We start from the raw sequence: 14,364 nt of genomic DNA, 5'->3' as shown, positions 1-14,364 counted from the left end.
TCTCTATCTAGTGTGTGTGTGTGTGTGTGTGTGTGTGTGTGTGTGTGTGTGTGTGTGTGTGTGTGTGTGTGTGTGTGTGTGTGTTTGTCTGCCTTCTCCTTACTATCTCCACCAGCCAGGAAGACACTTAACATCTGGAGAGGGACCCAGGTACGCTGTGATAAAAGCCTCTGAGGGGAGAGAGCAAGACAGAGAGAGAGAGACAGAACACAAGGATGTGTGTGTGTGTGTCTGCGTGTGTGTGTTAATGTGTGTGTGTGTGGGGGGGGGGAGGGTGGATTTGTACTGAGATACAGATATAGATGCGGAGACACACAGGAGGAGGGCAAGCGGTGAGGAGGTGAAAGATAAAGGCATCGCGCTATGAGTGCTTTGCTGGAAGCGAACTGGTAACCCCCCCAGAGCTGTCGGCACATTAAATGGATGAGGGCCAGCAGGCATGTAAATGGTTGGACGAGATGAAAGGCAGGGGATGGTGGGGTGAAATGAAAGTAGAAGAAGAAGCGAGAGGAGAAGGTGAGCGGGTGATGGCAAAGAACAGCTGGGGAAAATGGGAGGGATGTAGAGAGGGGAGATGACCCCTGGGGAGTCTCATCTCCCACATCAATTATGGCAGAAGTGTATACGTATATTTGTATGCGTGTGTATGCGTGTGTGTGTGTGTGTGTGTGAGTGAGAGAAAGAGCAAGAAAATACTCATAAAGCTTGAAAACAGCTCATCAAATGGTCATTTCCATCCATCCCTCTTCGTATGGAAACAATCTCACCAATTGTCCTCAGCCCAGCATCAAACTCTTTGGAAAATTCTTCGAAAATAACAGCAGACACACAATGGATAATAAATCATAATGTAAATTTGCTTCTATACGCATTTGGAAAATAATTTCTCGGATCCTCATTGACATGAATACTTGCTTTTCAGGAATGGACTATCCATTTTGAGCAAGTGATGTGCTTTTGCAGGTTATCCACTAGGTTTTGTGTTTAATTGTTTTGAGAAATGCACTTACTGCTGTGAAAATGTTAATAGTGATGTGAGAAAAGCACCAAAAGCGACTGAGAAAAACTGTAAGCATGGGTTCTCTCTGGATACTCTGGCTGGGTACCCCAAAAGAAAGGTTAGAGCAAAGATACCGTAGGTTAGACCAAAGATAGGTTACACCAAAGATGCTGTAGGTTAGACGAAAGATACTGTAGGTTAGACCAATGATACTGTAGGTTAGACCAAAGATACTGTAGGTTAGACCAAAGATACTATAGGTTAGACCAAAGATAGGTTCGACCAAAGATACTGTAGGTTAGACCAAAGATAGGTTCGACCAAAGATACTGTAGGTTAGACCAAAGATACTGTAGGTTAGACCAGAGATACTGTAGGTTAGACCAAAGATACTGTAGGTAAGACCACAGATACTGTAGGTTAGACCAATGATACTGTAGGTTAGACCAGTGATACTGTAGGTTAGACCAAAGATATTGTATGTTAGACCAAAGATACTGTAGGTTAGACCAATGATACTGTAGGTTAGACCAAAGATACTGTAGGTAAGACCACAGATACTGTAGGTTAGACCAAAGATACTGTAGGTAAGACCACAGATACTGTAGGTTAGACCAATGATACTGTAGGTTAGACCAGTGATACTGTAGGTTAGACCAATGCTACTGTAGGTTAGACCAAAGATACTGTAGGTTAGACCACAGATACTGTAGGTTAGACCAAAGATACTGTAGGTAAGACCACAGATACTGTAGGTTAGACCAATGATACTGTAGGTTAGACCAGTGATACTGTAGGTTAGACCAAAGATACTGTAGGTTAGACCAATGATACTGTAGGTTAGACCAGTGATACTGTAGGTTAGACCAAAGATACTGTAGGTTAGACCAATGATACTGTAGGTTAGACCAGTGATACTGTAGGTTAGACCAAAGATATTGTAGGTTAGACCAAAGATACTGTAGGTTAGACCAAAGATATTGTAAGTTAGACCAATGATACTGTAGGTTAGACCAGTGATACTGTAGGTTAGACCAAAGATATTGTAGGTTAGACCAAAGATACTGTAGGTTAGACCAAAGATATTGTAAGTTAGACCAATGATACTGTAGGTTAGACCGATGATACTGTAGGTTAGACCAGTGATACTGTAGGTTAGACCAAAGATACTGTAGGTTAGACCACAGATACTGTAGGTTAGACCAAAGATACTGTAGGTAAGACCACAGATACTGTAGGTTAGACCAATGATACTGTAGGTTAGACCAGTGATACTGTAGGTTAGACCAAAGATATTGTAGGTTAGACCAAAGATACTGTAGGTTAGACCAATGATACTGTAGGTACTATATTTACATACTTTATTCGATTGCATCCATTTTATGCTTTAGAAGCCTTACTCCACTACATTCTACAACCAAACATCGTACAACATACTTTACGGTCGTATATTTGACCTCAGATTTAACATTCACAACCTTCATAAAGCTCATAAAAAATCCAGCTCAATCAGCAAATGCTTCTTAAAACGCTGCTCACATGTTAATGCATCGGTGACGTCAATATCAAATAATAATGTATATCATCCTATAAACTGAGTTGCATTTGGTCAATTTTGCTCTTCATACCTGCACTATGTACAGTGCTTAAGTAATGAATGCAGAATTGAGCTGTTCTTCCTGAATTGTACTGGAGTAGAAGCAACTGAATAATATCCTCAAGTAAAATTTCAAAACAAACAAATTGGAATTGGACAATAATACAGATTACATCACTGATTTTATGTTCTAAATCCAAAAGCTGCTTGTAAATAGTCTGAGACATAGAAACTCCTCATATAAAAATACTAATGAATATAAAGTACAGGTCAAACGTGGTGGGTTGAAATCTATTGCATGGCGTGACGCCAGATTATGGTTTTCATTTACGGGGGCTTTTTGCATAAATATCAGCTGTTGGTGTCATCACTCATGCAGCTCCACTTAGGCATCCCTGACCTGTCATTGGGAATGAGGCTGTTAGCACTGCAATGAACAAGCCTTAATGGTAGCCCCCATTCACAAGTAATGTTTGGAGCCAGCAATCACTGAAATAAAAAGCTTTTTATGCGTGCGTGTGCGTGTGTGTGTGTGTGTGTGTGTGTGTGGCGTGGGGGAAGCGGTGAAATTGGAATGGCTGTGCTTGTGTTTCTGCATGTTTCCATTCGTTGCACCTTTGCTGATGAACTGTCAACGCGCTCACGGCTTCCACTCTCCGCCGAGGTCAATACCAGATGTCAAGTGTGACGGATGCTCCCTTCAGAGGATGCACGACCCCCGACCCCTCGTGTAACAAGGCTAGACCCAAATAACATTAAAAGTCCATCCAGCGCCGTCGTAAATGCCTCTCATTATGGAACAATTGGTTTTCTTGGTCCAATAATGGCAAATGGGGATCAGTACACGGTTTTCGGGCAATTCATCAAGTCTCTCTCCTCATGCATATTGAGGGTAGAATCAGATGGAGGCTATCGCTCCATTCATATTCATGCGGTAAGATTGAGAAGTACTGGGGGTGGGTCATTTGAATTTCAATAACATGTCAGCCGTTTTTTAAATTTGAGAATTAAAATTCCAAATGAAACCTTTGCCTATAACCTCCTTTGACAGTTCTTCCAGATCCCAGGGAATACATTTACAGCCGTTCACCGAAACCATCAGTGACCTGTCAAAAACACAGCCTGATCCCTCACCTTTTACCCGCTAACTTTGGAATCATTCATTCATCAGTCGGAAGGTGATTATTCTGTGTGTGTGTGTGTGTGTGTGTGTGTGTGTCTGTGTGTGTGTGTGTGTGTGTGTGTGTGTGTGTGTGTGTGTGTGTGAGATAGAGATAGAAAGATTGAGAGAGGGGGGGCTACAGTATGAATTTCTATCCGGAGTGACAGGAAATCAATGTGGAAGTGCAGCAGATTGTGCTCCAAAACTGGATGTGGCTAAAGTATCATCACCTCACCAACGACCTTCACGCACGCACACAAAATCCCACGATACGACATATTCACAACAGCCGGCACATGTACTGTACACAAAGATGTAGCTACACAAACACGAACACATACATATAGATTGACACATTGTTGCTTTAATTCTCCTTCGGGGGCATCACATTGACTTGAATTCCCTGTAGATATTAACATTGCATAAATACACAATGCGAATGGAGCAAGGGAATAAAAATCCAAAATAAATTCACTACTTGATCCATCACTGACAGATACCTCTCCATGCTCTCCTCACAAGATGTTTATAACACGTTTATCATACAAAAGCCTGTTTTTATTTATATATCATATCAACAAAGAATCACACTGCTGCTTACAAGAAAGGGAAACCACAGAGGGTTTATCAGCTAAATCTGCTCCTTGAAGTACAACAGCATCTTTCAGCTCAGTGTTTGGTTTCGTTTTACCGCTCGCTGCTCTCAGAGTGTGATTTTGTGCTGCTGCATGCCGATTCCAAAACCCACCTTCTATAGCTGCTCGGCACACAATTGGCAGAGTCTTAAACACATTCACCAGGTGGCCAGAAACACGACTCCGGATGAATGATTATAAGCAACTGTGTGCCATTTCACGAAAAGGAGACAATATGTACGTGTTTTGTCGTGGCAGCTGGTTTCTGCTGTCCCTAAATAGGGGGACAAATCAGGTAATATTGGCTTAAATTAAAAGGTGTTATTTCATCCGTGGGTCGATACATCGTACATGCATCTTTGCAGCAACCCTTTCTCTCAAACTTGTGACACTTTATGAGTTTGCTCACTGTACAGACTGAGAAGCAAAATATACCTGCATTTGGCAGGGCAAGGTCAGGATATGTGCTGAATGTATTACCTGCCACACACACACACACACACACACACACACACACACTGTATCGAGTCAGCCAGGATCAAACATCATCACACATCATTTTAGTTTCTAGACTCTCCAACGTCCCCCAGGTCGGCCGACTTGACCAACACAGTTCTTTTAGCTCACAATGGCTACAACTTCGATGAAATCAAATTGAGGACAGCAGCTTTGCCCCTAATTAAACAAGCTGTCCACAATCAGCTGGTTTCAATTCCAAATTTGTCCCTGAATGATTGAAGATTCAGAAACGCACAAGTTGGTAGAAACTCCCCAGGAGGCCTGACTGATCCCTGCAGCCCTAAGAGAAGAGATGGCCAGACCAGCTGAGACCCCACTGATTATAGTCCAGAGGGGCAGCAGGGGGACAATCACACGTGTGTGTGTGTGTGTGTGTGCACTTGTGTAGGTCTGTATTTATGCATAGAGGTTACACATATCCAGCAGCTGTGTCCCACAGCTCCGAGGTTTAACTGACAGGTTGGTGGCCATGCTGACGGGCAGGAGGATTGGATAGCAGGATGCAGGGGCGTGGAGAGGAGAAAAGATGTGAGGTGGTGCTACATGGGTGGGGGAGGGGGAGGAAGAAACAATGGATATAGATGCTGTTAGAGAGTGAAGGGCAATAAAAAAGGAACAGATAAAGGCTGTGAATATGTCTGCCATCTCAGTCCATGAGTGTTGATATACTGGATATGTCTCTCGCGATGCATAATGTATAATGCATTCAAACACTTTCAGGTTAAGAGAGCCGACACAAGTCATTTAGCCTTGAGTCTTAATTCATTTATTGAGCTGGTGTTTTTCAAGACCTTTAAATCTATGTAATGCCTAATACCTATATGTGTGTCTTTAATAATTGAAATATTCTACAATAAGGGCAGGTATGCAAAAAACACTTTCTTATAGGTTTTACAGTATATAGCTAAAATCAGGATATAATAGACGTTGGATTTGAGATGTTACTGCATGACATTAAATGAGCAGCAGGCAGTATTAAATAGTAAATACTGGCTGCTGTAAATAGTAGAAAAATCAGCAGTTTATTTGTAATACTGTAATACAGTTTGTGTGTGTGTGTGTGTGTGTGTGTGTGTGTGTGTGTGTGTGTGTGTGTGTGTGTGTGTGTGTGTGTGTGTGTGCGTGTGTGTGTGTGCGCGTGCGTGCGTGCGCGCGTGCGTGCGTGCGTGCGTGCGTGCGTGTGTGTGTGTGTGTGTGTGTGTGGCAGACCAGATGGCCTGCGTTTTACCTTCTCGTCGTCACACATCACGTGATTATGGCTCCAGGTAATCCATGTAATTATTGTCAACACGGAGTTGTGTGGTCTGAATTAAATATAGAGATGCAGCATCATGGCAACAACAGCAGGGTGTGTGCCCCCCCCCCCCACACACATACACACACACACACACACACACACACAATGTCAGGATGGGCGGGGATCACTGTGGACCTGCCTATGAGATGGAAAATAGCTAATTACATTTTTTTTCTATATATTTTTAGAACACTAGTTAAAATCTACAAATTGAATGGCTAAATTGCTCACAGAGGCAATCACTGTAAATATCATAAGTGAGAAGTATTTTAGCGCTAGAACCAATCTTGCCATCTGTTTATTTCCTGTGAAACAGTTAACACGTATCAAACCCAATTAAATCAATTGTACATGCAGGGTTTTCATTCTTTTTTTTCTTTTGTTTTTAAAGAAGAAAATCTGTTTTTGAAGCTGTTAAGTTGACATTTTCACACATAAATCTTTAAAAAGGGCAAACTTTGTGCTTGAAAATATGATCCTGTCCTCTCGAGAGGAGCCTTTTAAAAAAGTCCCTCCAGATGGCCGGTTCTCCTCTGGCTCGGTGTTTGCCTTCCCGCCCTGCAAGGGGCTGTGACCGCTCTGACAGAGGCAGCAGCTATTAGCAGACCTCTTCACAAAGCCTCAGCTGCAAAAGGTATATTAATTAGCCGGACATTATGACGAGCAATCAATTTGTTCAGACGGAGGGCATCTGCAGATTTCTCTGTTTTTATGCAATGGCATTATTGGCTCTGATTGAATATTCAACCGTTCACTTAGCGATCACTTGATCTTTACTGGCGTGGACGACTCCAGATAAAGGATTACACAGTGAACATACTCACAACCCCTTGAAAAAGTGTGCAGCTGTTTGCTTCCAAGTAGGACGCGTTCATCCACTTTTCCACGGCTATTTTTAAGCTTTGTTAGACAACATATGGCGGCGAAGGAGAGCACACGCGGCGAAGCAGGGAGAGGAATGAATCATTAACCACATTTGAACCCGTGACCTTTAATGTTGTTAAAGGCGGGACAGTGGTGTTTTCCTTCAGCTCAAATGTTGCATCGCTGTAACTTCATAAAGGGAGTTAGTTTGGACACGTGCGTTTTGTTTTGCCATGTCAGGATTCAGTGATGTGCAGTTATTACACAGACGTGCTGTGTGTGTCACGAGGATGTATGTGCAAGGACAGAGTGTGTGTGTGTGTGTGTGTGTGGGGGGGGTGACCTTGACCACCCACCAGACTGTAAGTCACAGCTGTGAGCTGATGGATTGTACACAGCTCTTCCTCCCAGCTGATATGAGAGCAGAGGACATTGAGCCAGCTCAGACACGGTGACACACACACACACACACACACACACACACACACACACACACACACACACACACACACACACACACACACAACCAATCAGCAATGACTGAAAGATGCCAAAATTGAAAATTGCATGATAGTAAATGTCCTACTGTAATGCTTCTGTAGCTGTAGAAAATTCAATACTTTATAGCCACTAAGGACCCTGAACCTTATAGGGTTATGATATTTTCAACCTCATCTCTGTCTATCCGAGTATAATAGTTAAAAACAAAAATCCCACCTGCAGTTGTTGATGTTCTCTTGATGTTGTCTTTGTCTGTGGGGCACACCTGAGAAGTCTGTTGTAAATGGACCTGCATTAATAGGCCTATAGCGCTTTTCTAGCTTGCCAGCTTGTTGTCCTCTCTGTATCCAGTCAGTTGGTGTACCAGTGACGTAGTTCATTGCAAGGAAGAACTACAGGCTTCTATTTCAACTTGTTTAGCTCTAGATGCCGTTTCGAAACAGAACTTTCTTGTTCCCTTTGCTTCTATTGCAAACAAGTTACCACAGGGAAAAAGGCCTCCCAAAATATGTATTAAAGGTGGCAAATCTTTCTTTTAAGTATTCTATTGAAAAGTTCTGCTGTACATCACTTGGAATGTCTTGGCAAGCTTGAAAACAGCTTCTTTTTGTGGTCCAAAAATGTATACAAGTAGATTTCGAAGCCCCTTGTAAATGGGTTAATAATTGTGGTTCTGGTATCCCATTTAATCACCGACCGATCCTTCTATCCAAAGCGCTTGGGGCTGCATCTCCTCAGGTAAGGTGTGATAAAAATAAAGCCATTATTAATGTTTATCATATAATGAGAAGCTTGGTAATTTGTTTTTAAATGGGTCCCTCTATAACCTCTCTACACCTGCTATCAACTGCTTAGCCAGCTTCTTCTCACATTTATCAGTGCTGCAGTACTTCTGCAGGATTTTTCTAAAAACTGCAACTCCACTGGGGAGCAGAGAAACTGCTTCACGTGGCCACATCTGTGACTCACTAAGATATCCTCTTTTCATATCAAAACTGTGAAAAAAGACATCTTTTCTGCATGCTGCACTTATGTTTTTATATATTTATATCCCTCTATACCCACCACATCTCTGTACATTACTTGCATTATTTTACAGCTCTCTACTTCGGGTTCACTTGATATTGCAGATGCTCACCTCTCGAGATTCTTCGAGCAATATAACATCCGGTGACTTCTCGCTCCTCGCCATACATCAAAAGCGAGTGCAGTCTTGTGGGCGCGTTGCAGTGCAACCTCATTCCTCAGTCCGAGGCCGAGTCTGTTTGACTGTGTCGGAGCCAGAGATGTTACACAAGCATGCATTCTTCCCACATACTGCGATTATATTTTTCTCTCGCATCCCGTTGCTGTTAAATAAAGCTGGTGAACTGCTTTTCCTCTTCCATTAAGTTCCATTCAAACGTGTGCTGCTGAGGACACATTAGCACTAATGTGAGAATTCAACCTTCCGGGTCCGTCCGTCCACAGCTCACTAATTATAACACTATGGTTAGGATACTCTACTTTGCACTCAGTCTGACGTCGTATCTTTGGCTACATTTAAAGCAAACCCGATGATATGCAAAGTCTTTAAAATCCACTCCACCTGTCGGACGCTGTAAAGATTCAGATTAAACTTCTACAGTATCTGTCCGTCTCAGTGTCAAGGCTGTCCTTTCTTTTCAAGTTGTGTCTCAGACAGGAAAGTGAAAGGTTTGGTGTGATATAAGGAGTGAAATGATAATCACAGCGAGCCTTTCAATTTTTCCCTCAGATACAGACTGACATGGGTGTCTTGATCCAGACAATGTCCTCAGACGTCAGGTGTTAGGAGGTCAGACAACTTTCTCCTCGAGCTCGTAAGCCTTCTCCGATTGTAACAAACCGAAAAGTTCAATCAATGAAACGACTTGCTGTTAACTGGGTGATCTGACACACTCTGCTGGTTTCAGGGCTAGCCGGAGCACCATAAAACAGGTTGGTAGAGGTCCATATTTTCAGGCTACGGCTGCTGACAGACAAGTGCGATCACACTCACCAAGCAGCATGTTTCTTCTGACTTCTTTCGTCTGACAAGCCAAAACAATCCCCTATGACAACGGCTATCAGCAGCCATCAGGCGCCGGGCGTCTTCGCAGTTAAGGTCCTGGTTGAATGAACAGCATGTGAGATGAATGCATGATGGCTGCTACCTTTAATGGGAAATCACTGTGCTTTCATTTTCCAATGTGGGTCCTTTTTTTGTTCCAGCTCGGAAGCCTCTCTCTATAACTTGAAATAATTGGCTCTCTTTTTTAATTCAGTGGTCCTCCTACAACAGAAAACAGAAATAGGGAAAATTATTTTAGACTATGGAAGACAATGCTGGTCTGTCCGTCCACCACTTTAGTCCAGTAATACCTCTTCTGTCTCTCGTGGCACAAATTGTTATCCTGACATTCATGGTCCCGAGAGGACTAACCCTAATGAGTTTGGAGACCCCCCTTTTTCCTTTAGCTCCTCTGAGGGCACTTGACATTTACGGTTTCTCTCAAAATGTCAATCAGGAATTGCTGTGAAACGTGATTCATGTTCTCTACATGAATTACGATGAATTGTTATAACTTCATTCATCATTTAACATTTCATCAATTATCGGTTCAAAGTTTTAGTTAATTCTATACTTTGGTTTTTGATTTAAAAGTGATTAAACCAACAGTCCCCATGAGCCACAGACGCATTTTGTGTTCAGTTAGCATTTCTGCATGCTAATCTAAGATAGTGAGCATTATACCTGCTAAACATCAGTATATTAAGTGTCAGCATGCTAACATGCTCACACTTGCACTTAATGTGTGTAGACTCTTCCCTGACACTTCCCTGACACTGACACTCATACATAACATCATTTCCATAATGTTCACAGTTCTGTATACGATTGTTTGTACCTTTTGTTGGAAGAATATATTTATCCATCTAATATGTTTATCCTTAAATGATCTTCAGTGACGATAATGAATGCAGAAACCACCTTGTTAGCCAAATATTATGAACCGACCATAGGAGGTGACACATATGCTGATGCTGACGTGTTGTCACCATATCATCAATTGTATAAAACAACAATCACCATTTAGCAACATGGCCACTGAAAACAGTGTAATTACTGTCCTGTTTTATATAGACCTGCTTTTACTAACAAACTTCCATTTTATCCATTGGTTAAATGCTCCTCTCCGAACTCACTGCCACTCCATGAATCTCTATTGCTGACGACATTCCCATTAATTTTCCATGCTCCCGTGTTAATGTGAAGGCTTCCTCTAAAAACGCTTTGACGCAACAGCGAGGGCAACGGCGGGGCTCCAGATGAATATACAATGAAAGATTATATAAAATGAAGAGAATTGACGGGACAAAAATACGACCCAGACAAAGAATAAAACATCAGCTCTGTTAAGTGAAGGAAGATGTTAGAGCACATTTCCACGGGGGTGGAAACGCGAAAGATGGTGACAGAGTCTATTCCCGCGTCCTACGTTGATGGATGAAAGCCTGTCAGCGAATTAACAACTATGTGGCAGCTTTCACACGTGCATGTTTTCACTCCGGTCCCCTGTCACAGTGGCTTGAGAGGGGAGGAGGGATGTGAGACTTTCAGTACTCGCTTGACCTCCTCCTCCTCCTCTCACATTGTTGATGACTGCAGGGAGTCGAGGACTGTAGACATTCTGCTGGTAAACATGTCTTCATGTGAGCTAATACCACAATTCAATTAACATTTAGGCTGCAGTATTATGTATGCCTGGAGTGTTTCCTATGTAGAAATTGTCTGTCATTTAGATTGAATGAGGCCCTGTTTGTGATGTTTGACGAACGTTATGGTGGCAATTTAAAATACATTTATGAAACATCAATTGGAAAACAAAAAAAAATGACTTTGGAAAAAAAAAAGAATGAAAGAAATGGAAGTAAAAGCTGCTGAATTTAGATAAGAGTGACCCGGAATAAACTCAAACAGGATGAAGTAAAGCTAAGTTTTAAATATTGGATTATAATGTTTTATTTACTTATTTAAATTTGGAGTCTCAGAGAATACTGATTACTCTTGGCCACTGTACTCAAAACTCTTCAAAATGATAGTTTTTTCTAGAGAGAGAGGATTAAATGTCATTCCCACAAATTAAATGTCATTCTCCATTCACTTTTATTCAAGTAGTCCACAGCAACAGTTAACAACTGATGCAAAATCATAAATCAGATGATGGTTCCCATTTACGTCTTTGACCCCAGTTGTGACTAGAGGCTCCTCACAGGATGAGGCATAATGGAAGCTGCACTCCCATAAATTCAGACTTTTTAGTTCCTCTGTAAAACAATTTCCTGCTACTTCCTTTGCAAATGCAACTCACTCTGTGTGTGTGTGTGTGTGAGTGTGTGTGTGTGTGTGTGTGTGTGTGTGTGTGTGTGTGTGTGTGTGTGTGTGTGAGTGTGTGTGTGTGTGTGTGTGTGTGTGTGTGTGTGTGTGTGTGTGTGTGTGTGTGTGTGTGTGTCATAAATGTATTTTAAATTGACCTGGTTTCTCAATGCTGTCAGCCTTTTTGAGGGATGACAGCATTGAGAAACCAGGTCACAGATTATTGCAGTGTAAAGTTGATTGGCGTCTTCTCTCAACTGTTGGAAGATGTGTTTTTTTTTCTTCTCCTGGCCACTGAAACTTAGTTTCTCCACAGAAACACAGTTTCAGAGGATTATCCATGCACTCCTGCCAATATCATATTAGAGAGCCTTATGCTGTGTCTGTGTGTTCATGAGAGTTTTTTGGCTTATCTCTGAATGTGTGTGTGTGTGTGTGCAAATCCCAAATGTGCATGTGACCAGCAGATGAGAAGCGAACTTCCATCCCGAGTCCCCGAGCTGCCCTCTAACATCACCCATGGGTTTTGTTTTGATCCCCACGCCAGTCATTCTCCTCAGCCACCTCTTAAGCCCCGTGCATACATACTGTATGTGTGCGCGCCCGGGCCACAGGGATGCATGCACAGTGCCCCCTTAAGCCTTTTGTGCTCCAAATTTACACCGTCTTGCCCTTATTCCCACTGCCAATTTCTCCCCTGCTCGTTCGTCTATGTATGCAGCGCCGGGCTTATAACGGCAGAACAAGGCTTGGCTCTTTTGCCAGCTCGCTCTGCCATCAGAAGTCTCAGAGGTATTCTCCTCTTGCCGCTTCTTCACAGCCCAAGGCTTTTTTTTTTCCTCCTTTTTTTTTTCAAAGTATGAGTTGCTCTTGCCCGGTTTCCTGTGAATCCTCGCTGAGAACCGTCTGCTGGTTTCTTCTTGGGTTCTGAGAAGGTTGAGCTGAATGATGCATGCTTTTAGTGCACTGGAAATCATACAAGAATAGTTTGTTACTGTAGTATCACAGTGTGCTATACACATGTCTTCAGTGAGCGATCATATCATGACAAAGGAGGTTCTAACGGATATTCTAATTAAAATTCATGGAAGAAATGCAGGTTTCTTGCTTCATGGAATATCAGAAATTACACACATTTTGAATTTTGCATGAATATGGGCATTATATTTCACAGAAAGACGCATGAAAGAAGACTTATACACATTGATTGACTATATTGTAGAAATCTGCTCAATTTTGCTCCGACTATCTGAATGATGGATTTGATCTCTCCGTTTGATTCTTTTTCAATCTTTGAATTTGACATTGGTATTTGCAGTCTGGCTGCGAGTTTTCATGACATCCTTAGCAGCAGTAGCAGCAGCTTGGAGGCCCATTTCATTGTTTACACCTTTCCAATTCTCCCCACTTCACAACAAGGCCACCTCAACGCCTTGAGGGTACATTTAGTGCAGTTTAAGTGCTTGGGATGTGTTAATGTGCTTCCTACAAGGATAAAACGTCTCCAGTGTGCTTTTATGTATTTGACAAGGCAATAATGTCTGCTCTGTACTGAATTTTGGCCAGCGTCCAGATGACTGCGAGACCTAATCAGCTTATTATGAAGTGGAGCAGATATTGTTGAGTGCACAAGACATAAGGTGTGGGATGAATGATTGTTTTTGGCCATTAAACTGCAAAGATCCTGAAGGAAAGCAGAGATTCCCACTGTGATGGACACTGGCTGTCTTCTTATTCAGTATTCAACAGCAAGATGCAACAAAGGTTTGGCATTGTACCATTATAATAATGTAACAAGAGTGCAGATACAATAACGCTGGGCAAATTTAATCCAGTATTTTTTTCCCCGTTCATTGTGAAGAGTCTGCTGGGGCAGGTTTAGAGCAACAATAAGCCATGCATCTCCCCTGGAAGATTGTTTTTTGAGTCAAGGATTAGATGCATTTATGGAGAGAACTAGTGAACAAACACTCATCCACACACACACAGCATAACGACGGATAGGGAAAACAGACAGACAGACAGACAGACAGACAGACAGACAGAGTCAGTCTTTCCATATTTCTAAAATCTTTGACCCTGAGGTCACAAGTCCCCCCCCCCCCCCCCCCCCCCCCTAGTTACTGTTGCTATGTCTATCAAGCCAGTTCTTCACCAACACTGCACATATGTAGTTTACAATATTAATAGCAACTGACTTACCGCTACAAATTCTTTGTCCTTTTTGAAATTATGAGTCCCTGATGTCAGACAGAGGCAGACAAATGCAGGCTGGTCATTTTTAGCTGTCGATTTTGCCATCTGAAATGCAACAGGCACTGACAGATTTGATTCTAGCTTAGTTGAGCTAACGTTAGCTCCAAGAATTGGTCGTAAACAATGGCTCAAATTTCAGAGGAGGCCTTGTTAGGA

Source organism: Eutrigla gurnardus, assembly GCF_963514095.1.
Source record: "Eutrigla gurnardus genome assembly, chromosome: 13".
Classification (NCBI taxonomy): domain Eukaryota; kingdom Metazoa; phylum Chordata; class Actinopteri; order Perciformes; family Triglidae; genus Eutrigla; species Eutrigla gurnardus.
Note: the sequence above shows the minus strand (reverse complement) of the source record.